General features: G+C 42.8%; 1 protein-coding gene across 7 annotated transcripts in view; it reads left to right on the plus strand.

Moving 5' to 3' along the window:
* The window catches only part of PDZD2 (PDZ domain containing 2), a 575,078-nt gene that overhangs the window by 338,131 nt on the left and 211,151 nt on the right, over positions 1–25,796 (plus strand). The gene's annotated exons all lie outside the window — the stretch shown is intronic.

Genomic DNA, 25,796 nt, shown 5'->3' on the forward strand with positions numbered 1-25,796 from the left:
CTAAGGAGGAGAGAACTGCAGCTGTCATCCAGGGGCCTAGTTGTGGGAGAACAGAGTCTGTGAATATAAACAGCACACGTGTTGTTTAAAAAAAAAAATAGGGGGGAGCAGAAACTCTAAATAATATAGAACTATAGAAAAATATACTACTTTCAGATTTTGCACTCTTAGATGATTTTGCAACTCTAAATTCACATTGCTATGAATTGAAAAACCAGTACAAGGGGCCCTTCCCACCCCCTAATGTTAATTGGACCATTAAATGTTCAAGAAGAGAGAGCATTGTGGCCCTCTTCTTTTGCTGAGATGTTACAGCGTGCAGGACCCACCCAGAGTCAGAGGCTCTCAGGATCACCTGTCAAACGTACAGCCCCTAGGGGGCAGCCGTGGGTCCTCATCGGGTTGGGCTTTGAGAAAGGAGGCCTTTGTAAGGTTCTGAAGGAAAGAAAAGAGTTCTCAGAGTAGGCTAGAAACAGAAGAAGCTGAAATATGAAGTACCGGGGTAAGTGACTGGGAAACCTGATGTGGCATGGGATTTCAGAACTGCCCCGGGGTTCCTTAAGCGTTGAGCTCTGTGAGTTTGCACTGCCATGCATGCCCCTCCAAGGAGGTAGATCCATAGTCTAGGATAAAGGGAAGAGCACAAATAGCAACAAAGTCACCCCAGAACTGCCTTTTTCTTTGCCTTCTCACGTCCATAAATTACCCAACAGCATGCTAGCATACAGTAAACCCCAGTGCCGTGGAGTTGATTCCGACTCATAGCGACCCTATAGGATAGAGTAGAACTGCCCCATAGAATTTCCAAGGAGTGCCTGGTGGATTTGAACTGCAGACCCTTTAGTTAGCAGCCGTAGCACTTAACCACGGCACCACCAGGGTTTCCAGCATACAGTAGGGCTTCTTTTTAACCACTGTTCCTATTCATCACCCTTGTGGGGTCCAGGCAGGTCGCACTTAGGAATTGTTTCCTTGAAGGAAATAGTGACCGATTCTGGCCTGGTTCCTGAGGTAATCAGGTTCTGTTCTCACCTGCTCTGCCATTTGCTTGGACTGCCTTCTTCTTCAAGGAACCTTGGTGGCACAGTGGTTAAGCACTCAGCTGCTAACCGAAAGGAAGGCGGTTCAACCTTACCAGCCACTCTGCCGGAGAAAGATGTGGCAGTCTGCTTCTGTAAAGATTACAGCCTTAGAAACCCTATAGGGAAGTTCTACTCTGTCCTGCAGGGTTGCTATGAGTCAAAATCAACTCCACGGCAATGGCCGCTTTCTTCATATCTTCTCTTTTCCAGAGATTTGACCAAGTGCCTTTGCTCTGCCTTCTAGAAAGTATGTTGGCTAGGAAGCTAGTTGGGAACTTTTTCCTGATCTTTGCTTGGGCTCTGGTTTCAGGAGCCTGGTGTTACAGTGGTTAAGCACTTAGCTGCTAACTGAAAGGTTGGTGGTTCAAACTGACCAGCTGCTCCTCAGGAGGAAGATGTGGCAGTCTTACTTCCATGCAGATTACAGCATTGGAAACCCTGTGGGGCAGTTCTACTCTGTCCTACAGGATTTTTGTGAGTTGACCGAAACGGTCAGACCTACTGCAGTCCCTGGGTAATACGATCAGTTAACGTGCTCCACTGCTAACCGAAAGGTTGGAGATTCGAGTCAACCCAGAGGCACCTTAGAAGAAAGGCCTGGTGATCTACTTCTGAAAAATCAGCCACTGAAAATCCTGTGGAGCACGTTCCTACTCTGACACACATGGGGTCGCCATGAGTTGGTGTTAACTCTACAACGACTAGTCTGGCTTAGGCTACTGGACAGTTACCATCATGGGATCTCCTTTCATCTTGATTCTGGGGATTCACTGTGTCTCTTTCTGGTGGGGCATCTCCTGTTTTCTGGACCCCACATCTTCTATTTCTTTGTTTATGATCTCTTTTTGGTGAAACATGTCTTCCAGAAGTTTCTGAGCAAGAGTACGTAGGGGTGAGGGGTTTCTGAGATCTCCCAAGTTTGATGGATGGATGGGGTATGGACTCTGGGTTGGAAATCCTTTTCCCTGTGAATTTGGAAAGCACTGCTGTTCCAGGTTTAATGTCGCTGCTGAGATATCTAATGATGTCATTCTAACTTCTGATGCTTTGAATGTAACTCCCCCCGTCTGAAAGCTTGTAGGATTTTCTCTCTATCCTTTGCAATGGCCTTTCTGTTTGTAATGAAATTTCATTACTTGATGTCTTTTTTTCTCTTTTCTTCCCATTTTACAAGGCTTTTAATTAATGGGCCTTCTCAATCTGGAAGCTCAGGTCCTTCAGTTCTGAGCAGCTTTCCCGAACTTTGCAAGAGAATTTTGCTTCCTCTCTTCCGGAACTCCTATTAATTGAAAAGGGGCCCTTGTGAATTGAATCTTTAATTTTCTTGCTTTTTCTCATATATTTTCTAGCTCCTTTTTTAAAAAACTTCCTGGAAAATTTCCTCAATTTTCCTTTCCAGTCCTTGTCATGAATTGTTAGTTCTGCCATCAAACTTCTAATTTTTCAAATTCTCTGAACGTTTTTCTCCCTATAATCTCCTTATTTCACTGATGAAAATCTTCGCACCTCTCCACGGATCTCAGCGATAGTTTCTTTGAGGTGTTCCTCTACTGCCTGCACTGTTTGGTTTCCTCTGATATCCTCTGTGTGAGGGCTTTCTCCAGCGTCGAATGGTCTGTTACTGCTCACTGAAAAGCTCACTGGAAGGGCTATGTGCATGAATGGTGTTTATAACCAGGAATAGTTCCTCTTACCAAGAAGGGGACCTCGAACATTGTCTTAGAATCCAATAAACTTGCCATACATGTTTGCTGAATGACTGATGACCTTGCTAGTGCCCAGATAGTAGTAATCATTAAAGGCACCCCCAAAAAACTCAAAAACCAAACCCGTTGCCGTCGAGTTGATTCCAACTCGTAGCAACCCTATAAGACAGTAGAATTGCCCCATAGAATTTCCAAGGAGAGCCTGGTGGATTCGAACTGCCAACCTTTTGGTTAGCAGTCGTAGCACTTAACCACTGCGTCACCAGGGTTTCCAAAGGTGCCCCAGGTGATTCAAATGTGCAATTAGGACTGAGAACCTCTGCCACAGGGTCAGCCTGCTGGGTGGTTTTATTGGGGGCCTCCCATCTGGGAAAACCGACCAAAACAAACCAAATCAAACCCATTGCCTCAAGTTGATTCCAACCTATAGCAACTCTATAGGACAGAGTAGAACTGCCCCATAGGGTTTTCGTGGATTCAAACTGCCGACCTTTTGGTTAGTAGCCAAGCTCCTAACCGCTGAACCACCAGATGAAGTGAAATCCCCCACACTGAGGGGAATTGATTGGCGGTGGCATTCTGGGAGCCCAGGAGGGAAGGAGACCAAGAATCTTACCATTTGGTATGGAGACATTCTTTTATTCCCCAATTTTTAAAGCAGCACTCCTCCACTTGGAGCCCTGGAGGCGTGGTGGTTAAGAGCTATAGGTGCAAACTAAAAGGTCAGTAGTTCAAATTCACTAGTCCTTCCTTGGAAACCCTATGGGGCAGTTCTACTCTGTCGTATACAGTCCCTGTGAGTCCAGATTCACTCAGTGGCAACAGGTTCGAGCTTTCTTGGTTCTCTTCCCTCAGCTATACCTGCTGTCTGTGAATCCAGAGTTGTTGCTGTGATTCAGCAGAGTAAACAGGCTGCAGGCTACAGGCAGTCACTTGGGAGCTATAACTCAGAGAGGTGATGTAGGGGTCCAACCGCTTCATGCACACACTCTCAGCCAGCCCCCTCGTGCCTAGTGCCCCCAGTTCCAGAGTCTCTCTGGAGCTGTGTGGCATGACCCAGGCTGCTTCCAGACTTCCCACTTTGCTGTGCTGGGCTTCAGGGTTCACTTTTCTCGCATCTGCTAAGTCAGTTACCATTGACTTATCTGCCTTCCAGCTTCCAAACTTTTGTTGCAGTCTTTGGTTTTTTCTGTTCTTTTTATCTTTGAGAGTTTAGCACCCCCCGCTGCCCTTTTTTTTTTTCCCTTAACTCTCATTTTAATCCGTCATTTTCTCTGGTGAGTGTCCTTGCTTAGTGATCGCAACTTTGCCCTGAAGCCCTCCAACCCTCCTCTCAGTTATTCCTTCTGTATTCCTCTCTTACTGAAAGTGCCAAGGAGCTCTGGTAGTGCAGTGGTTAAAGTCCTCGGCTGCTAACAGGCCAGTGGTTTGAACCCATCAGCCGTTCTGCGAGGGAAAGATGTGGCAATCTGCTTCAGTAAAGGTTACAGCCTTGGAAACCTCATGGGGCAAATTTTATTCTGTCCTGTAGGGTTCCTGAGTCGGGCTCGACTTGACAGAATTTTTTTGTTTGTTTTTTTTACTGAAAGTGCCAGGAGTCCCTGGGTGGTGCAAATGGTCAGTGCACTCAGCTGATAACCAAAAGGTTGGAGGTTTGAGTCCACCCAGAGGCACCTTGGAAGAAAGCCCTGGCGATCTATTTCTAAAAAGTCAGCCATTAAAAACCACATGGTGTCACCATGAGTCGGAGTTGACCTGATGACAGTTGGTTTTGGCTACTGCCAGTGTCTGCTTCTGACAGAAATGCAAAGACACCATGCTGTACCTTCATCTCAACATAAATAATTAGAAATGTCACAGACCCAGAATAGAGTGGTTATTGAGCGTTTATTCTAGGTATGAATTCGGGGATGGATTACCCAATAAGCAAGGTTTGCACGAGCTTCATTGTGCTTATTTACTAATCTCTAGTGCACAATTTCACCCAGTTTTCACTACATCTTTCACGTGAACCCCATGTGAAATTGTGCACTACAAATTATTAAGTAAACACAATTAGGCCCTTTGTGCTTACCTTGCTTGCCATAAGCCGGTACATACCATGCTTACTGGTTAATTGCCCCCAGGTGTGATGCAGCCTTCTCCACCAGGTTATTAATTATGCTTTTATATGTATACCAAGTATCAAAAAAAAAAAAACCAAACCTACTGCTGTTGAGTTGATTCCGACTCATAGCGACCCTATAGGACAGAGTAGAACTGCCCCATAGAGTTTTCAGGGAGAGCCTGGCGGATTTGAACTGCCGACCCTTTGGTTAGCAGCTGTAGCACTTAACCACTACGCCACCAGGGTTTCCGTATGGAGTATGCGGCAGAAGGAATTTCTGAATGTTTTTGATGTATGTCTGTGAGGATGATTGTTGTTGCTAGCTGCCATCGAGTTGGCCCCCAACTCATGGAACAAAACGCTGTCTGGTTCTCCACCATCCCCGTGATCATTTGCAGATCAGACTGTTGTGATCCATAGGGTTTTTGTTGGCTGGTTTTTGGGACATAGTCCACAGGCTCTGTCTCCCTAGTCTGTCTTAGTCTGGAAGCACTGCTAAAACCTCTTCAGCATCAGAGCAGCCCGTTAGCCTCAACTTACAGATGGGTGGGGGCTGTGCATGAGGCACACGGACTGGAACCTGGAGTAAGAATCAAACCAGGGTTTCCTCATGGAAGGCAAGAATTCTACCTCTGAACCACCACTATCCCCAAGGATGACTGCACAGCACTTTGGCTTCCTTGAAATACATCAGTGCCTGTGGCCTTTGGTCCTCACCAGGAGCCCATTGGGTGGTGCTGTGGTCGTGTGAACTCTAAAGCATCCATGCTCTGAAATGACCAGCCCACTCTGGTCTGGTAACCCCGCTCCAGACCCCAGGGATGAGTTTAGGAAAGAGCGTGTGATCCACGTCTGCCCAATAAAGTGGGAAGGAAAGGTTTTTGTGGGTCTTCTCGAGAAGGCTTGTTCATTACTGAGAAATAGACACAAAAATATAGATGGCCCTTGGCTTCCTCGGTACATTGCTGTTTAGAACTGCCATGGCATGGCCATCTTGCCTCCATTCTTAGGGTGACGTCAACAGACAGGACGGAGCCGAGCCCAGAGTCACAGAGAAAGGGGCTCCTGCCCTTCCTCTCCACTTCTTGTCGAGTGAGATGAATTTCCTCTCTGTTTAAGCCATTTTGAGTCAGGCTTTGATATCATTTTGCTGCCAAGCTGGTGCAGGTGAGAATTTATTTATGTGTCACCTCATCTTCAAAAAGAGTTAAGGCGGACCACAAACTCATCCTACTGAAAGAACTGACCTGCTTGAGTCCTCATTCCAATTCCAAACAGGTTCTTCTCTACTTTTCCTGTTTTCTAGGCAGGTGAAAGTAAGTTTATTCTCTTTTCCATCTTCAAAGGAAAGAATAACTAATTGAGACATTTGCGGGAGAGAAGGGAGGATTTCTTGCTTTGGAGATTGCTAGCTGATCCCAGTGAGAGAACATATTGGTGCTTTCATGAAAGTGAAGTACTGCTCTCAGAACGCACAAGCTGGTGAAGAAATCGAATGCATTCCAGCCTGTGTGAAAAGCTAAGCACTGGGTGGTGTAAATAGTTAAATGCTGGAATACTAACCAAAATGTTAGTGGTTCGAATGCACCGGGAGGTGTCTGGGAAGAAAGACCTGACAATCTGCTTCTGAAAGGTTGCAGCCATGAAAACCCTATGGAACATGGGGTCTCCATGAGTTAGAATCAACTCAGCGGGAACTGGTGTTTAGTTTGCATTCACTCATGTGATTGTTGAGGCTGGCAAATCTGCCTACACACTTGGGATTGTTTTCTCTGTTTTCCACCCTTAGTCTTTGTGTCCCCAACACGTTGGGAACCCTGGATGATGAAATAAACTTGGAATGTGCTCAGTGGCTTCAGGATGACCGGAAGGCAGGGGAAAGTAGATTGTCTGTTCCTGTTTTTACTGGTCTGACCCAAGTGGCAATGACACAAGTTTTATGAATGGAAAGGCCTCTTGATCTGTTCCAGTATAATGTTAGCCTGAAGGGAAGCCCTTAACTGCACTTAGCATTATGCCGCTCTAAGAACGGGCACTTCGTGTTGTAATACAGCTAAGATTTATTGAGTGCCTACTCTCTGCCCTGGTGGTGCAGAGGCTAAAGTGCTCAGCTGCTAACCAAAAGGTCAGCCATTTTGAACCCACCAGCCGCTCCATGGGAGAAAGATATGGCAGTCTGCTTCTGTAAAGCTTTACAGCCTTGGAAACCCTATAGGGGCAGTTCTACTCTGTCCTATAGGCTTGCTAATGACTTGGAATTGACTCGATGGCAGTAGGTTTTTTGTTTTTTTGGTACTATTCTGCCCGGAATTGTTATAAGCTCTACATGTGTTAGCTTATCTAATCGTCACAAAGATCCTATGAGGAAGGTGTTAGTATTATCCCTGTTTTACGGTGGAGACCCCGGAGGCACACAGCATTTAGGGGAACTGCGCAAGATCCTCTAGTTTTTCTGTGATGGGGCAGAGATTCCAATGTTGGCAGCTTGGATCCAGAGCCCACTCTGAACTATATAATACACGTGCTTTATACTACAGAAGTCATCATTATGTGCTTAACACCGTTACACTGTCTGTGATACACAGTAGAGATTCAGACGGCATTGTGAATGAATAAACTCAGGGTATTCAATGTTATTATGGACTCATTAAGTTTAATGGCAGCGTATTTCTCCATCAGGTGGAAGTACCGTAATTTGTTTAACTACTGTTTCCCCAGGGTTGATGGTTTAGGTAGTAACCAAAAAACCAAAGCCAAACCCGGTGCCGTCGAGTCGATTCCGACTCATAGCAACCCTATGGGACAGAGTAGAACTGCCCCATAGAGTTTCCAAGGAGCCCCTGGCGGATTTAAACTGCCGACCCTTTGGTTATCAGCCGTAGGACTTAACCACTACGCCACTAGGGTTTCCGGTTTAGGTAGTAAGGGCTGGGATATCTGAAACTAAAGCTGTCCTGAGAAATCCCAGACATGTGGTCATGAATTGAGAGGTGGCCACGAGACCTTTTTTAACTCTCCTCTTGCTTCTCTCCCCTCCCCTCCCCTCCCCCTCTCAGGAGCAGTACTCTTGCCACTGGTAGAACTCAGCATCAAAGTAGATGGTGTTTTTGGAACTTTTCTCTAAGAGTCTCTGTTAGACGTTAAGTGTTAGTTGGCGGGGAATTGCTGTTAGAAATTGGGATCCCTGAAATGTCCCCCGCCCAGTGCAGTTTTCCAGGTGGCTTCTCTTAACATGTCTTATTGCACTTTTGAATCTAAGGATAATGTATCTGACTCTTTCATTAGCTATTTAAGACTTTTGGCTGACCCCTGGGATTCTTGTTTTAATTGCTAACTGATAGGAAATACAAATGGAAGAATGCTTTACTGTCTGAACTTTGGAGTTTGTTTCATCTATGGAACTTTGGGAGCTCGTGGGGAGAGAGGATTGAGGAAAACTATTATGAAACAGTTTTGTTTGGTTAGTGGGTTGTCGTCTTAACAGTTTCATGGTTGGGTCTTTCTTAAACAAATACACCCTGCCTTAAACAATTTAAGCATTTCATAGAAGTTACGTGAGATGCAATTCTTTCAAGAAGTTTCCATTTTTTGTAAATTAAACTATATCTGAGATGTGTATGCTTGATGGTTAAATTTAGATTAATCATATGGTGAAGCCCTTTTGTAGAACAATCCTCTTTGAAAAGTCAAAGATACTCTTGTCCTAAATGCTTATCATACATGTGTGCATCTATCCTCGTTCCCCCCTCGCCTGCCCCCCGGTTCATTCTCTGCTCTGCTCTATACTAGGAGGCTTCCCTCTTTGAGCTGCAACATCTAGACTGCCTTGCCCTGTGCTTCTGGTTAGCTTCAGCCAATAAGAGGCACTGGCAGGGGACCAGAAGGCAGGAGGACAGAGTGTTGGGATATTTATCACCCTCACTGCCCCATCCTTTGCTGAGACTCTGAAAATGGCTGACTTCTTCTAATCTCTCCATGGGTAGCTGGCTCCATGGCTCCAGCTCTCACATGTCTGATAGCACTGCTTCTCCCCCTTGCCCTTCAGACCTAGAGGTGGTAATAGTTTCCTGCTGTTCCTAGCCCCTGGGTGCTTCACTCTGCCTGCATCTCTGTTAAAAAAAAAAAAAAAAAAAACAGTTGCCTTCTGAGCCCATTCTAATTCATGGTGATCCCATGTGTACTCAGAGCATAACTCTGCTCCAGTGGGGTTTTCAGTGGCTGGGTTCTCAGATGTAGATCACCAGGGCTTTCATCCAAGGTGCCTCTCCTGAACTTGAACCTCCAAACTTTTGGTTTGCTGCTGAGTGCATTAACTATTTACACCACCCAAGGGACTGCCTCTATAAATGTTGTTGTTTAAAAAAAAAAAAAAGTTACTGTCAGTAAATTCCAACTCATACGATCCTGTAGGACAGTGTAGAATTGCCCCATAGGGTTTCCAAGGAATGGCTGGTGGATTTGAACTGCTGACCATTTGGTTAGCAGCTGAGCTCTTAACCACTGCACCACCAGGGCTCCTTGTTGTTAGGTGCTGTCCAGTCAGTTTTAACTCGTAGTGATCGTGTGTACAGCAGAAGGAAACACTCTGATCCTGTGCCATCCTCACCATCATTGTAATGCTTGAGCCCATCCTTGTAGCCGCCTTCTGTTTCCTGCTGTGACCCTAACAGTTACGGTGTATGTCAGTCTCTTTCACATGTAAATTATGGATTGTCACGTCTGGCTCTAAAATGCCAGTTACATTTAATTTGCTACATCTAAATTTGAATTACATCCTGTCTTAGAGTTGTTACATTATTCTTGTGTTCTGTCTTTACTGTTTTAGTCTTTACTATTAGAGGGAGCCCTGGTGGTACAGTGGTTAAGAGCTACAGCTGCTAACCAAAGGGTTGGCAGTTCAAATCCACCAGCCACTCCTTGGAAACCCTGTGGAACAGTTTTCCTCTGTCCTCTAGGATCACTGTGAGTTGGAATCGACTCACAGCAATGTGTGTGTGTGTTTTTCCCTTTTGTTATTAGATTATTGGTTCTGGGGGGTGGGAAGCATGGATTTTTCTGCCCTCTCCTATGTCCAATGTTAATACATATACCACACACAGGAGTCATGACAACTAGCAACTCTTTAAGTATACATAAGGTCTCCACAAGTGAATGGCAGCTAACAATGTAAGTGTCCACATATGTAGGTGTGTATGGGACCATAATATCTGTGGTGGTGGTTGTATTTTATTTGTATCCATATCAGTGTTGGTCCATTCATTTATGCAGTAAACTGTTACCAAGTGCTGGCTATATGCACCGCACCATGCTAGGCATTCACATTAAAATGTTTTTCAGGGTCAGGGGTTTATTGTGTGCTGTTGAGCCAATTCTGACTCACAGAACTGAAATAATAGAAATTTCAAGCTAGAAGGAATCTCGGAATGTATCTAATCAAGTTTCTTCCTTCTAAGGTGATACCCAGGTCTGAGCAGTTCAGTGCTTTGTTGGGGAGCACACTTAGTGGGTGGCATGGATAATGCCGGGACTTGGTGCCATGGTTCTCTGTCTTGGGGTTCCTCCTGTCACACTGCCTGGTTGTCATGTGGGTGCTTTCTGGGGGATCCTTTAAAAGCCTCTCTTCTGCTCCTTATTGCTTCCCACTGTGCTGTGAATGTAAACCAGAGACTGAACTCTGAGCTCCTAAAGGGGCCTAATAGGATGCAGAAGGAGCCTTGGTAGGGTGGTGGTTAAGCACTCAGCTGCTAACCAAAAGGTCAGCAGTTCAAACCCACCAGCCACATAGGATGCAGACAGGATTCCAACTCAGCCGCCAGCATTAGCCCCACGTGTCGTAAAGCTGGGGGAATATTAGGACCAACCCACAGCCACTCTTGGGCCGCTCTCTTCACCAGCTCTAAACTCTGGAGCAACGTTGTGTGTGGGCGTGTGAGGGCTTGGGGCTGGGCTGGGGAAATGAGTTACAAAGTTAGGTGGTTATTGGAGCCAGAGTCTCAGGCCTGGTCTTGGAAGACATGATCTCCTTCAAGTCAGACCAGGGTTGCTATGAACCTTTCCCAGAAGTGTTTGCTGCTACCCGTGGATCAGTGCTACCCCTGAAATAATAGGTCTTTGTGTGTTCATTTAGTGCAAGGACCAAGGTTAAAGATGCTCCTTACAAAATCAAACCCTTTGGCTCTACTGAATTCTCAGGTCCAACTTGGTTGAAGGTAGACCAGAAAAAGCTTTTGTTTAATGGACAGAAGGAGTCCCTGGTGATGCAGACAGTTAACTGCTCAGCTGCTAACTGAAAGGTTGGAGGTTGAAGCCTATTCATTCAGGGGCCCAAAGGTTTGGGAACCTTCTAAAAACAAAAACCAAAAAACAGCCGTTGTAAGCCCTGTTGAGCACAGTTCTACTCTGACACACATGGGGTCACCTTGGGTTGGAATCAACCCAACAGCAACTGATTTTTTTTTTTTTTTTTTTAATGAACAGAAACAAATAGGCTAAGAGCAAGCCTAGATCTGTGTCTGATGAGTGTATTACTCTCTTTTCACATATGCAGGTCACCCAGGGCCTGACAAACTATTAGCCCTCATCTAGGAGAGTCAGGCTCAGAAAAATGAGGGAAAGAGAAGGAAGGGAATGGTAACCTTTACCGAGTGTCTGCTGTTTGTCACACTTGGTGCTTTAAACTAAAGAATCTCACACCTTAGAGCTAGGTGTTATCCCCATTTGAAGATCTGGAAACTGAGGTTCAGAAGGGCTGTGACATGCCCAGAGTTACCTAGCTCTGCTCTGTAAGGCAGTGTGTCCCATACTCAGTTTTCTCTGTCAGTGTTAGTGAAGTCATGCTGTTCCAAACTCAGCTATTTATATTCTTGCTAAATGGCTTTGGGAAACTTAGCATCTCTGCCTTGGTTTTCCCACCTGTTAAACAGGGTTAAGGTGTGTGGTGAGGATTAAGTGAGGTTCTGCACACCAAGTGTTCGTCACTGTGCCGGCCACGTAATGAGCCCTCAATAAAATGTAACTCCTGGTGAGCTTCTTGGATCAAGTAGACACATGAGACTGTGTGGGCAGCTCCTGTCTGGAGGGGATATGAGAGGGCAAAGGGAGTCAGAAGCTGGCCAAATGGACACAAAAAGTGAGAGTGGAGAGAAGGAGTATGCAGTCTCATTACGGGGAGAGCAACTAGGAGTATATAGCAAGGTATATATAAATTCTTGTATGAGACAATGATTTGATTTGTAAACTTTCACTTAAAGCACAATTAAAAAAAAAAAACAAACTCCTGGGCTCCTAGGTTTACTGCCTCTCCTTTCCTTATATGCTTTGTCATCACTGTGGAGCTAATGCTAACCTCCCTGAGTCACTTTCTGCCTTCATAAATGAGGGCTTGGGTTAGAGGGGAGTTTTCTTCATGGAGAAAAACCCAAGGAGGATGAGGCAGATTTCTTTTTTTAATTGTACTTTTGATGGTTTACGGAGCACATTAGTTTCTCATTAAACAATACACATATTGTTTTGTGACTTTGGTTGCCAACCCCACATGTCAACATTCCTGTTTCTTGACTTTGGGTTCCCTATTACCAGCTTTCCTGTCCCCTCCTGCCTTCTTGTCCTTGCCGCTGGGCTGGTGTGCCCACTTAGTCTCGTTTTGTTTTATGGGCCTGTCTAATCTTTGGCTGAAGGGTGAACCTCTGGAGTGAGTTCATTTCTGAGTTATAAGGGTGTCTAAGGGCCATACACTCGGGGCTTCTCCAGTCTCTGTCAGACCAGTAAGTGTGGTCTTTTTATGTTTTTATTTTTGTGAGTTAGGATTTTGTTCTACATTTATCTTTAGCTCTGTCTGGGACCCTTTATAGTGACCCCTATCAGAGCAGTCGGTGGTGGTAGCCGGGCACCATCTAGTTGTACTGGACTCAGTCTGGCGGAGGCTGTGGCAGTTGTGGTCCACTAGTCCTTTGGGCTAATCTTTTCCTTACGTCTTTGGTTTTCTTCAGAACGAGGCAAATTTCTATCTCTCATAACTGTCAAACTTCCAAAAGTGGCCGGTGTGTTGGCTGCTTTAGGACATAAGCCACTCATGTCCACTGGCGAGAATCTAGACTTGATCAGTTGCCCTGGAGGTATCTTTTTTATTTCTAGCTCAATTCCAGCAATTAGTCTGAGGAAAACTGCTAAGGTTTTCTTCTGTCATGACTCAATGGCCCTGTTGATGTACATCTGTCGTCATATCATCCTCTTGTTTCCTCCTCCTCTTCCCCCACTTTTTGAACAGAAATCTGATGGTTGGGGTAAAAAACATCTTTTAGAGCAAGTCAGAGTACTGCCCACTGTTCTTTCCACTTCGGTCTCTGAAATAGATAAAATGCAGGGGCTCCGATGAAGTTCCCAATGTATTTAGGCCCTGTTTTTTTTTTTTTTTTCCCCCAGAATATTCCAGAGAATCATCCTTTAACATCTTTTATAAACAGTCCTTTCTGGCTCTCTTTTCTGCTGGCAGTGCCCCCTAGCAGTACTACAGCAGAGCTCAGATTCTTACTCCTGGTGTGAGCAGCTGGGGTGTCCAAGGGCAGACAGAGTGGTCATGGATCTGGGAGGTTGTATGACCACACAGCTGCCCAGGAATCACCTCACAACAGATATTCTCCCGCCACCCTTAAAGGCATCACACTGCAACTGCCTACATCATTTAAAAATGAAAGATGGAGAAGAAAGAAAAGGCAGAAAACCAGTGGCCTTCCTAGGCTCAGGGCAGTGTTGGGGGAGTTAGTTACAACAGCCCATCTGTCCTGTGAGGGAAAGCACTTGTTTCTGGGTCCCCTGGGCCCAGCAATGAGATTCCTTCCCAGCACTGCCCTGAAGAAAGTCCACTTATGACTGTGTACTACATTGCCCCCACGCACGTGTCAGTGTGTCCTACTGTGATGCTGGAAGCTGTGCCTCCAGTATTCAAATACCGGCAGGGTCACCCATGGTGGATAGGTTTCAGTTGAGCTTCAAGACTAAGACAGACTAGGAAGAAGAGCCAAGCGGTCTACCTCTGAGAAGCATTAGCCAGTGAAAACCTTATGAATAGCAGTGGAACGTTGTCTGATATAGTACTGGAAGATGAGCCCCCCAGGTGGGAAGGCACTCAAAAGATGACTGGGGAAGAGCTGCCTCCTCAAAACAGAGTCAACCTTAATGACGTGGATGCAGTCAAGCCTTCGGGACCTTCATTTGACGATATGGCATGACTCAAAATGAGAAGAAACAGCTGCAAACAGCCATTAATAATTGGAACATGAAATGTACAAAGTATGAATCTAGGAAAATTGGAAATTGTCAAAAATGAAATAGAACATGTAAACATTGGTATCCTAGGCATTAGTGAGCTAAAATGGACTGCTATTGGTCATTTTGAATCAATCGTGTGGTCCACTATGCTGGGAATGACAAATTGAAGAGGAATGGCATTGCATTCATCGTCAAAAAGAACATTTCAAGAGCTATCCTAAAGTACAATGCTGTTAGTGATAGGACAATATCTATACACCTACAAGAAAGACCAGTTAATACGACCGTCATTCAAATTTACGTACCAACCGCTAAGGCCAAAGATGAAGAAATCGAAGAGTTTAAGAACTTCTGCACTCTGAAATTGATCAAACATGCAATCAGGAAGCATTGATAATTACTGGTGATTGGAATGTGAAAGCTGGAGACGAAGAAGGATTGGTGGTTGGAAAGTATGGCCTTGGTGATAGAAATGATGCCGGAGATCACATGATAGAATTTTGCAAGACCACCAACTTCATCGTTGCAAATACGTTTTTTCACCAACATAAACGTCGACTATACCTGTGGACCTTGCCAGATGGAATACACAGGAATCAAATCGACTGCATCTGTGGAAAGAGATGATGGAAAAGCTCAATATCAGTCAGAACAAGGCCAGAGCCGGGGCTGGGCCGACTGTGGAACAGACCATCAATTGCACCTATGCAAGTTTAGGTTGAAACTGAAGAAAATTAGAACAAGTCCATGAGAGCCAAAGTGCAACGTTGAGCATATCCCACTTGAATTTAGAGACCGTCTCAAGAATAGATTTGTTACGTTGAACACTAATGACGGAAGACTAGACAAGTTGTAGAAAGACATCATACATGAAGAAAGCAAGATGTCATTAAAAAGAGAGGAAAGAAAGAAAAGACTAAAATGGATGTCAAAAGAGACTCTAAAACTTGCTCTTGAACATTGAGTATCTAAACCAAAAGAAGAAATGATGAAGTAAAAGAGCTGAATAGAAGATTTCAAAGGGCAGCTTGAGAAGACGAAGTATTATAATGATGTGCAAATCGCTGGAGATAGAAAACCAAAAGGGAAGAACACGCTCAGCGTTTCTGAAGCTGAAAGAACTGAAAAAAAAAATTAAAGCCTCAAGTTGCAATATTGAAGGATTCTGTGGGGAAAATATTAAATGGCGCAGGAAGCATCAAAAGAAGGTGGAAGGAATACACAGAGGCACTATACCCAAAAGAATTGAGCAGTGTTCATCCATTTCAGGAGGTAGCATATGATCAGGAACCAATGGTACTGAAGGAAGAAGTCCAAGCTGCACTGGAAAAAACAAGACTCCGGGAATTGACGGAATACCAATTGAGATTTGTCAACAGATGGATGTAGCACTGGAACTGCTCACTGGTCTATGCCACAAAACTTGGAAGATAGCTACCTGGCCAACTGACCAGAAGGGATCCGTATTTCTGATTATTCCCAAGAAAGGTGATCCAACTCAATGCAGAAATTATGGAACAGTATCATTCATAACACACGGAAGTAAAATTTTGCTGAAGATCATTCAAAAGCAGCTGTAGCAGCATATCAACAGGGAACTGCAGGAAATTGAAACCGGATTCAGAAGAGGACATGGAACCAGGGATGTCATTGCTGATGTCGGATGGGTCCTGGCTGAGAGCAGAGAATACCAGAAAAATGTTTACCTGTGTTTTATTGACTATGCAAAGGCGTTCGACTATGTGGATCATAACAAATTATGGATAACATTGTGAAGAATGGGAATTCTGAAACAACTGTGCATTGTGAAGAATGGGAATTCCGAAACAATTGTACATAGATCAAGAGGCAGTTATTCGAAGAGAACAAGGGAATACTGAGTGGTTTAAAGTCAGGAAAGGCATGCGTCAGGATTGTATCCTTTCACCACACTTAATCTGTATGCTGAACAAGTAATCCGAGAAGCTGGACTATATGAAGAAGAACGGGGCATCAGGATTGAAGGAAGACTCATTAAGAACCTGCATTATACAGATGACACAACCTTTCTTGTTGAAAGTGAAGAGGACTTGAAGTACTTACTAATGAAGATCAAAGACCACAGCCTTCAGTATGGATTACATCTCAGCATAAAGAAAACAGAAATCCTCACAACTGGACCAGTAATCAACATCATGATAAACAAAGAAAAGATTGAAGTTATCAAGGATTTCACCCATGGAAACACCATTCAAGAAATCAAAGGACGTGTTGCATTGGTCAAATCTGCTGCAAAAGACTTCTTTAAAGTATTGAAAAACAAAGATGTCACCTTGAAGACTAAAGTGCACCTGACCCAAGCCATGGGGTTTTCAATAGCCTTATATGCACATGAAAGCTGGACAATGAATAAGGAAGACCAAAGAAGAGCTGACACCTTTGAATTGTGGTGTTGGTGAAGAATATACACTGCCAAAAGAACAAACAAATCTGTCTTTGAGGAGGTACAACCAGAATGCTCCTTGGAAGCAAGGATGCAGAATACTTTGGACATGTTATCAAGAGGGATCAGTCCCTGGAGGACATCATGCTTGGTAGTGTAGAGGGCCAGCGAAAAAGAGGAAAACCCTCAACGAGGTAGGTCGGCACAGTGACTGCAACAGTGGGCTCAAGCATAACAACGATTGTGGGGATAGCGCAGGACCGGGCAGTGTCTCATTCTGTTGCACGTAGGGTTGCTGAGTTGGAACTGACTCAACGGTACCTAACAACAACAACCACCAAATTGCCATGGCTACCTGCTGAGGAAGAAAGCAGATAGGAAGAAATACGGTGAATTAAAGGGGATTTAATGTAAAGCTGTATGTAACCAGTTGCCCTCGAGTTTACTCATCCTTATGGCAACTCCATGTGTGTCAAAATAGAACTGTGCTCCATTGGGTTTCCACTTGCTGATTTTTTGGAACTTGATTGCCGGGCCTTTCTTCTGAGATATCTCTGGGTGAACTTTAACTGCTAACCTTTTGGTTACCAGCCAAGCACGTTAACTGTTTGTACCTACCCAGGGACTCCCAAGCCTGTATAAAAAGGCAAGGTTTTTTTCCCTCTAAAAGGAAGTTATGCTCAGAAATAAGGGAGTTGCTTCATATTTAAGTCTTTATAAAGTACCTTATTCAGTGGGAGGATCTCATTTTATTTTGAACATCAAAGTATTATTTAGGGAACACACATTAGCCTGATCTTAGTCAGTGCTGGTTTTGGATGTTTATAGAGGTCAACTGAGGAAGTTGTATTTTTAACAAGAGTTGGTAAAAAAAAAAAAAAATCTAATAATATTTCTGGGCATCTGACCTCAGCAATAACAAGTGTTGGATTTCTTTGTAAACAGACTTGTTAAAGATCATTTAAAAATGGAACAAATTAAGAACTTGGTCTCAACCTAGATGAAAATGAAGCAAATATGTTCTGGAAAACTGATAGATATCTCAAAATGTAGTCCTAATGTTGACAGAGAGTGATGTAAAAATGCCAGTGCTGCTGGAGACTTTGAATAAATGTTTTCCTAAAGTGTGGGAGATGGGCGTGGGAGAAGGCAGGAAATATTTCTAAATTAGCATTAATTTCTCTAATTTTACATCATATTGGTAAATATATTTGTACACATGTATGTATATTGTTATAACAATATCTTAAGGTAAATATCTTAAATGTTATATTTTAATATCTTAACATTTACATCTAATGATAAAAATTCTTTCACTTGAATTATGTACATTTACCTAATCAAATTGTCCCCAAAACTTTTTTAGCGACACTTCTCATCGGGACAGTAGGTGATCACTTATATTTGGGTTTTTTTATAATCCAGCTGAGATGTTCTTTGTCATTGTTAGGTGCCGTCGAGTCGATTCTGACTCACAGCGAGCTTAGAGGACAGCATAGAACTACCCCATAGGGTTTCCAAGGAGCGGCTGGTGGATTTGAACTGCTGGCCTTTTGGTTAGCATCTGAGCTCTTAAACCACTACACCACCAGGGCTCTGAGATGTCCTTAGTCCACCTCTAAATATGTTGGAAACCCTCATGGTATAGTGGCTAAGAGCTATGGCTGCTAACCAAAAGGTCAGCAGTACGAATCCACCAGCCACTCCTCAGAAACCCTATGGGGCAGTTCTACTCCGCCCTCTAGGGTCACTGTGAGTCGGAATCGACTTGATCGCATTGGGGTTCTAAATATATAGCAAATGTAAAGTGAAGTCAAGAAATATTTGTATCATCACCTTCAATCGTTGTTTCCACCTGTGAAGCCACTTCCTTGCATAAAGTTCTTTTCACTTCTTTCACTCATTGGTTTCCGTTCTCCTGGTTGGACCTTAACTGATACAACTTCCGTTAGGTACCAAAACGTATAGTGGAGTTGCAGTCATTTTAGTGGAATAGTGGAATCACAGTCACAATCAACTCTGTACATTACTGGCTTTTCAGGGTTTATTATTTCCACAAATGCTTATTTCACATCTTGCCTTTTAGTGTCATTATGTTGAGACTATAATTAATAATAGTAATAAATGTACCTTCCAATGTATTACATGCCAAATTTTACCAAATCAGAGATGATTAATATATTATCATGTGCTCTCAGTTTAAAACAAAAAATCAAATCATTGTTACCATAACTCTAGCTTATTTCTTACCTAAACTTTCTTGGTTTACAAAAGCCAAACTAAACTAAAATGAACAGATATGCAGAATATTAAGATGACTCAAATATATTTTCTCTAAGATCAGTAAGGGATGTATCACGGGAAAAGGGGCAGCAGTGTATATTTGGGTTGGCCTTGTGTTCAGGAACACGTGGGACTGTGAAGTGGGTAGAGCAGACTCAGATGAGCATCGTCTCGTGTACATTAGACCCAGCCCACTTGACGCTGTTAATAACAGTGTAAGCAAAACCGAGGGCTCCATCTGTAAGAGTAGCCTATTGAGGGTAATCAATCTTAAGCAGCCTGTCAACTTGTAGTTTTGGTGAAATGAGTAAGAAAAATATCTCTCAGGAAAATTCACTGGTACGGAAGGACAAACCTTACTCATCCAGCCTCTTCATCCCTCATCTGGGAGTGCAGGACTGGTGCCCTTCCTGCTAAATGTCTTGCCAGTGAGTGATCCCAGGCCAACAGGGAAACGTCCACTGGGAAAAACCACACATCTAAGAAGAAGCCACCTTACTGAAGAGCTTTATCTTCTCATGAGCTGTATTTTGCTGGAAAATAAACACAGGAACTATTTAATCCCAGTGTGTTTATGTCAACTGGCTGACCCCTCTCCCCCGGTTACACACTTTCCTAATCTTTTAAATATTACCAAAATTGTGGGCTGTATTAGCTGTTGAAAGACCACAGGCACCCCAAAACTAGTAACATTGGGATTAATAACTGCATTTATTTGTCTGCCTTATTTATGTTCTCTGTTTTGAACTAAGAATGAGATTACAAATAATCAAGGAAATACTTGGCAGGTTGGTAGGGAAGTTGATGTTCTTACTCTGGGTGTAACGTTTGAATTTTGAGAATTCTTTCTTAAAACAATTAAAAGATAAAGAAAATGCAAAAATAAATCTAGCAACCATCCATATTCCTGCCTCTCAGATTTAATAGCCACTAATTCTACTGGTAGTATTTTGCCATTGGTGTTTCAGTGGTACACCAATTGGTGTTTCAGTAGTAGGATTCTCACCTTCCACGTGGAAGACCTGGGTTTGATTCCCAGGCAACACGCCTCGTGCACAGCTACCACCCATCTGCCAGTGGAGGCTTGCGTGTTGTTATGATGCTGAACAGGTGTCAGCGGAGCTTCCAGACTAAGACGGACTAGGAAGAAAAGCCCTAGTGATCTACTTTCAAAAATCAGCCAACGAAAAGCCTATGGGATCACCACAGTCCTATCCACAAATGGTCATGGGGATGGCATGGGAACCGGGAAGCATTTAGTTCCATGGTGCATGGGATTGCCATGAGTCAGGGGTGGACTCCATGCAGCCAACAACAACAAGTATTTTATTTGTTTTTAGTCTTTGTTTGGACTTTGTTTGGTGACGCAGTTCAAATCCACCAGCCGCTCCTTGGAAACCCTATGGAGCAGTTCTACTCTGTCCTATAGGATTACTGTAAGTTGAAACCAACTCAAAGGCAATGGAGTTTTTTGGTTTAGTCTTTGTTTAAAAAAAAAAAAATTATAACTGAAGCTCCGTTTAATTCCACCTCCCTCCAGTTTTGTACAAATTCTTCCAGTATAAGTTTTAGATGTTTAAATGCTATGTATTATTTATAGATAAAAATATTCTTTTTATGTGTGTGTTCCAATTTACACAAATGGTGTCATATTGCATTTTGTTTTTCATACTTTAACATGGCCAGATCTCAAGAAGAAAAATACAGTGTTCTGTTTTAAGAAAATACTTCTCCTGAATGAAGACAACCGAAGACACAAGGGAAGGATTAGCCCAAAGGACTGATGGACCACGACTACCACAGACTCCATCAGACTGAGTTGAGCACAACTAGATGGTGACCAGGTGCCACGACTGACTGCTCTGACAAGGATCACAATAGAGGGCCCTGGACAGACCCGGAGAAAAATGTAGAACAAAATTCTAACTCACACACACACACACAAAAAAGACCGGGCTTACTGGTCTGACAGAGACTGGAGAAGCCCCAAAAGTATGGCCCCTGGACACCCTTATAGCTCAGTAATGAAGTCAGACTCCTGTAGTTCACCCCTCAGGCAAAGATTAGACAGGCTCATAAAACAAAAATGAGACTAAATGGGCACACCAGCCCAGGGGCAAGGACTAGAAGGCAGGAGGGGACAGGAAAGCTGGTAATGGGGAACCCAAGGTCTAGAAGGGGAGAGTGTTGACATGTTGTGGGGTTGGCAACCAATGTCACAGAACAGTATGTGTATTAATTGTTTAATGAGAAGCTAGTTTGCTCTGTACACCTTCATCTCGAGTACAATAATAAAAAGAAAATATCTCTCCTATATTTTTCTTTCAAAAATCTTTCACATTTAGGATTTTTGTCTTTCATGTGGAAAAAGTATATCATTAGATATTTACATTGCTCTGTAGAGAATAACAAATTTAAGGTAGATTTAAAATAAATTTCCAGTGGCTTAAAAACTCAGCATGATGATTAATATGCACTTGCCTCTCATGTATCATTTATCAAGTCCCTAAAAATATAGGCCTCTCTATTCTGTTCTGATAATTTGTCTTTTACTGCATCAATACCACACTGTTTTAATGACTGTAGTTTTCTAATATTTTTTAATGATCCAATAGGATGAGTCTATTCTCTTTTTTGTTCCCCAAATTGTCTTATTCTTCATCCTGTATTCCTTCATATAAACATTAAAATACTTTTCAGGTTTTCTAAAAATCTTCTTGGAATCATCTTATTGGAATTTTGCTAAATCTATTGAGAATAGTGACATCTTTGAAATGCTGTCTTCTGCTCTATGTAAACAAGATTTGTCAATTAATCCAAATCTTTTATGTCCTTCAATAAAGTTTTATAATTTCTTACTAAAGTTGCTTTTAAGTTTATGCCTATGTATTTTATACCTTTAGCTACTACAGCGGCCGGTATTTTTCTTACTATATTCTATTTGGTCACTGCTGGTATTTCCAGTTGCCATCGAGTTGATTCCAACTGATGGTGACCCCATGTGTGCAGAGCAGGACTGCTCCCTAGGGTTTTCATGGCTGTGACCTTCCAGAAGCAGATCACCAGGCATTTCTTCTGAGGTACCTCTGGATGGGTTTGAACTGCCTGCCTTTTGTTTAGTAGCCAAGCGCTTAACCATTTGCAGCACCCAAGTACTATGCTGGTGTATAAAAGAATACTGTTGATCACTGAATATGGATTTTTGTTTCCAGCAATCTTGCAGCTCTCTAATTGGAGTTTTGTCTTGATAATTAAATGTTAACAACTGGACCTCAGGGCTTCCCTACCATTTTGAATCAGAAGTTTTATAATTACGTTACGATCCACAAGGACATTGATTTACCTAACCATAGCGTACTGCGGAGGGTGTTGACTCTGCAGCAGGCCTGTGTGCCATATGTCTCAAGATCAAAACAGACAGTGGAGCCACAGTTCTGGGTGCTGACCAGATACGGCCTCAAATTGAATTCTTACAGAAATTCAATTTCTATGTAGCTTTTCGGATTATTGGGTTCTGATGCCAGACTGCCAGGGTTTAAATCTGTAACCCAACATCTTCACATCTGCGTGACCTTGAAAACTATCCGTGTCTCAGATTCCTTGTCTGTAAAATGGAAAGAACAGTAATAACTTCTCTGAGAGGGCTTGTCAGGGTTCCATGAGTTCTTATAAGTACCTGGCCCAGTTCAAGTTTTCAACTGATGTTAACTATTATTTTAAGATATTATTACTGTGTTTTTTAATTTTAGGTATTTTTTTTTTGCCATTTTTAATTTATTTTTTTATTAACTTTTATTGAGCTTCAAGTGAACGTTTACAAATCAAGTCAAACTGTCACATACAAGTTTATATACACCTTACTCCGTACTCCCACTTGCTGTCCCCCTAAGGAGTCAGCCCTTCCAGTCTTTTCTTTCGTGACAATTTTGCCAGCTTCCGACTCTCTCTATCCTCCCAGCCCCCCTCCAGACAGGAGATGCCAACACAGCCTCAAGTGTCCACCTGATATAATTAGCTCACTCTTCATCAGCATCTCTCTCCTACCCACTGTCCAGTCCCTTTCATGTCTGATGAGTTGTCTTCGGGAATGGTTCCTGTCCTGTGCCAACAGAAGGTTTGGAGACCATGACTGCCGGGATTCCTCTAGTCTCAGACCATTAAGTATGGTCTTTTTATGAGAATTTGGGGTCTGCATCCCACTGATCTCCTGCTCCCTCAGGGGTTCTCTGTTGTGCTCCCTGTCAGGGCAGTCATCGATTGTGGCCAGGCACCAACTAGTTCTTCTAGTCTCAGGATGATGTAAGTCTCTGGTTCATGTGGCCCTTTCTGTCTCTTGGGCTCTTAGTTATTGTGTGACCTTGGTGTTCTTCATTCTCCTTTGTTCCAGGTGGGTTGAGACCAATTGATGCATCTTAGATGGCCGCTTGTTAGCATTTAAGACCCCAGACGCCACATTTCAAAGTGGGATGCAGAATGTTTTCATAATAGAATTATTTTGCCAATTGACTTAGAAGTCCCCTTAAACCATGGTCCCCAAACCCCCGCCCTTGCTCCGCTGACCTTTGATGCATTCATTTTATCCCAGAAACTTCTTTGCTTTTGGTCCAGTCCAGTTGAGCTGACCTTTCGTGTATTGAGTATTGTCCTTCCCTTCACCTAAAGCAGTTCTTATCTACTAACTAATCAGTAAAAAACCCTCTCCCTCCCTCCCTCCCTCCCCCCCTCGTAACCACAAAAGTATGTGTTCTTCTCAGTTTATACTATTTCTCAAGATCTTGTAATAGTGGTCTTATACAATATTTGTCCTTTTGCCTCTGACTAATTTCACTCAGCATAATGCCTTCCAGGTTCCTCCATGTTATGAAATGTTTCACAGATTCGTCACTGTTCTTTATCGATGTGTAGTATTCCATTGTGTGAATATACCACAATTTATTTACCCATTCATCCGTCGATGGACACCTTGGTTGCTTCCAGCTTTTTGCTATTGTAAACAGAGCTGCAATAAACATGGGTGTGCATATATCTGTTTGTGTGAAGGCTCTTATTTCTCTAGGGTATATTCCAAGGAGTGGGATTTCTGGGTTGTATGGTAGTTCTATTTCTAACTGTTTAAGATAACGCCAGATAGATTTCCAAAGTGGTTGTACCATTTTACATTCCCACCAGCAGTGTATAAGAGTTCCAATCTCTCCACAGCCTCTCCAACATTTATTATTTTGTGTTTTTTGGGTTAATGCCAGCCTTGTTGGAGTGAGATGGAAATCTCATTGTAGTTTTAATTTGCATTTCTCTAATGGCTAATGATCGAGAGCATTTTCTCATGTATCTGTTAGCTGCCTGAATATCTTCTTTAGTGAAGTATGAGTTCATATCTTTTGCCCACTTCTTGATTGGGTTGCTTGTCTTTTTGTGGTTGAGTTTTAACAGAATCATATAGATTTTAGAGATCAGGCGCTGGTCGGAGATGTCATAGCTGAAAATTCTTTCCCAGTCTGTAGATGGTCTTTTTACTCTTTTGGTGAAGTCTTTAGATGAGCATAGGTGTTTGATTTTTAGGAGCTCCCAGTTATCTGGTTTCTCTTCATCATTTTTGGTAATGTTTTGTATTCTGTTTATGCCTTGTGTTAGGGCTCCTAAGGTTGTCCCTATTTTTTCTTCCATGATCTTTATCGTTTTAGTCTTTATGTTTAGGTCTTTGATCCACTTGGAGTTAGTTTTTGTGCATGGTGTGAGGTATGGGTCCTGTTTCATTTTTTTGCAAATGGATATCCAGTTATGCCAGCACCATTTGTTAAAAAGACTATCTTTTCCCCAATTAACTGACACTGGGCTTTTGTCAAATATCAGCTGCTCATACGTGGATGGATTTATATCTGGGTTCTCAATTCTGTTCCATTGGTCTGTGTGCCTGTTGTTGTACCAGTACCAGGCTGTTTTGACTACTGTGGCTGTAAAATAGCTTCTGAAATCAGATAGAGTGAGGCCTCCCACTTTCTTCTTTTTTTTCAGTAATGCTTTACTTATCCGAGGCTTCTTTCCCTTCCATATGAAGTTGGTGATTTGTTTCTCTATCACATTAAAAAATGACATTGGAATTTGGATCGGAAGTGCATTGTATGTATAGATGGCTTTTGGTAGAATAGACATTTTTACTATGTTAAGTCTTCCTATCCATGAGCAAGGTATGTTTTTCCACTTAAGTATGTCCTTTTGAATTTTCTGTAGTAGAGCTTTGTAGTTTTCTTTGTATAGGTCTTTTACATCCTTGGTAAAATTTATTCCTAAGTATTTTATCTTCTTGGGGGCTACTGTGAATGGTATTGATTTGGTTATTTCCTCTTCGATGTTCTTTTTGTTGATGTAGAGGAATCCAAGTGATTTTTGTATGTTTATTTTATAACCTGAGACTCTGCCAAACTCTTGTATTAGTTTCAGTAGTTTTCTGGAGGATTCCTTAGGGTTTTCTGTGTATAAGATCATGTCATCTGCAAATAGAGATAATTTTACTTCCTCCTTGCTGATCCAGATGCCCTTTATTTCTTTGTCTAGCCTAACGGCTCTGGCTAGGACTTCTAGCACAATGTTGAATAACAGCGGTGATAAAGGGCATCCAATTTGAGGTATTTTGAAACCTCTCTTGTGTGTAATGTTGCTGCTGCTGTTGAGTCGATTCTGACTCATGTGACGCCACGTGTGCCTGGTAGAACTGCATTCCATAGGGTTTTTAAGGCTGTGATCTTTTGGAAGCAAATTGCCAGGCATTTCTTCTGAGGCAGCTCTGGGTAGGTTTGAACTGCCAACCTTTCAGCTAGTACTCAAGTGCTTAACTGTTTAATGCCACCTAGGGGTCTGTGTATAGCACAGGATTATTAATTTAAAAAAAAAAGTTGCTGTTGAATCATTTCCAACTCATGGTGACCCCATGT

This window comes from Elephas maximus, chromosome 2 (genome assembly GCF_024166365.1).
Source record: "Elephas maximus indicus isolate mEleMax1 chromosome 2, mEleMax1 primary haplotype, whole genome shotgun sequence".
Taxonomy (NCBI): Eukaryota; Metazoa; Chordata; class Mammalia; order Proboscidea; family Elephantidae; genus Elephas; species Elephas maximus.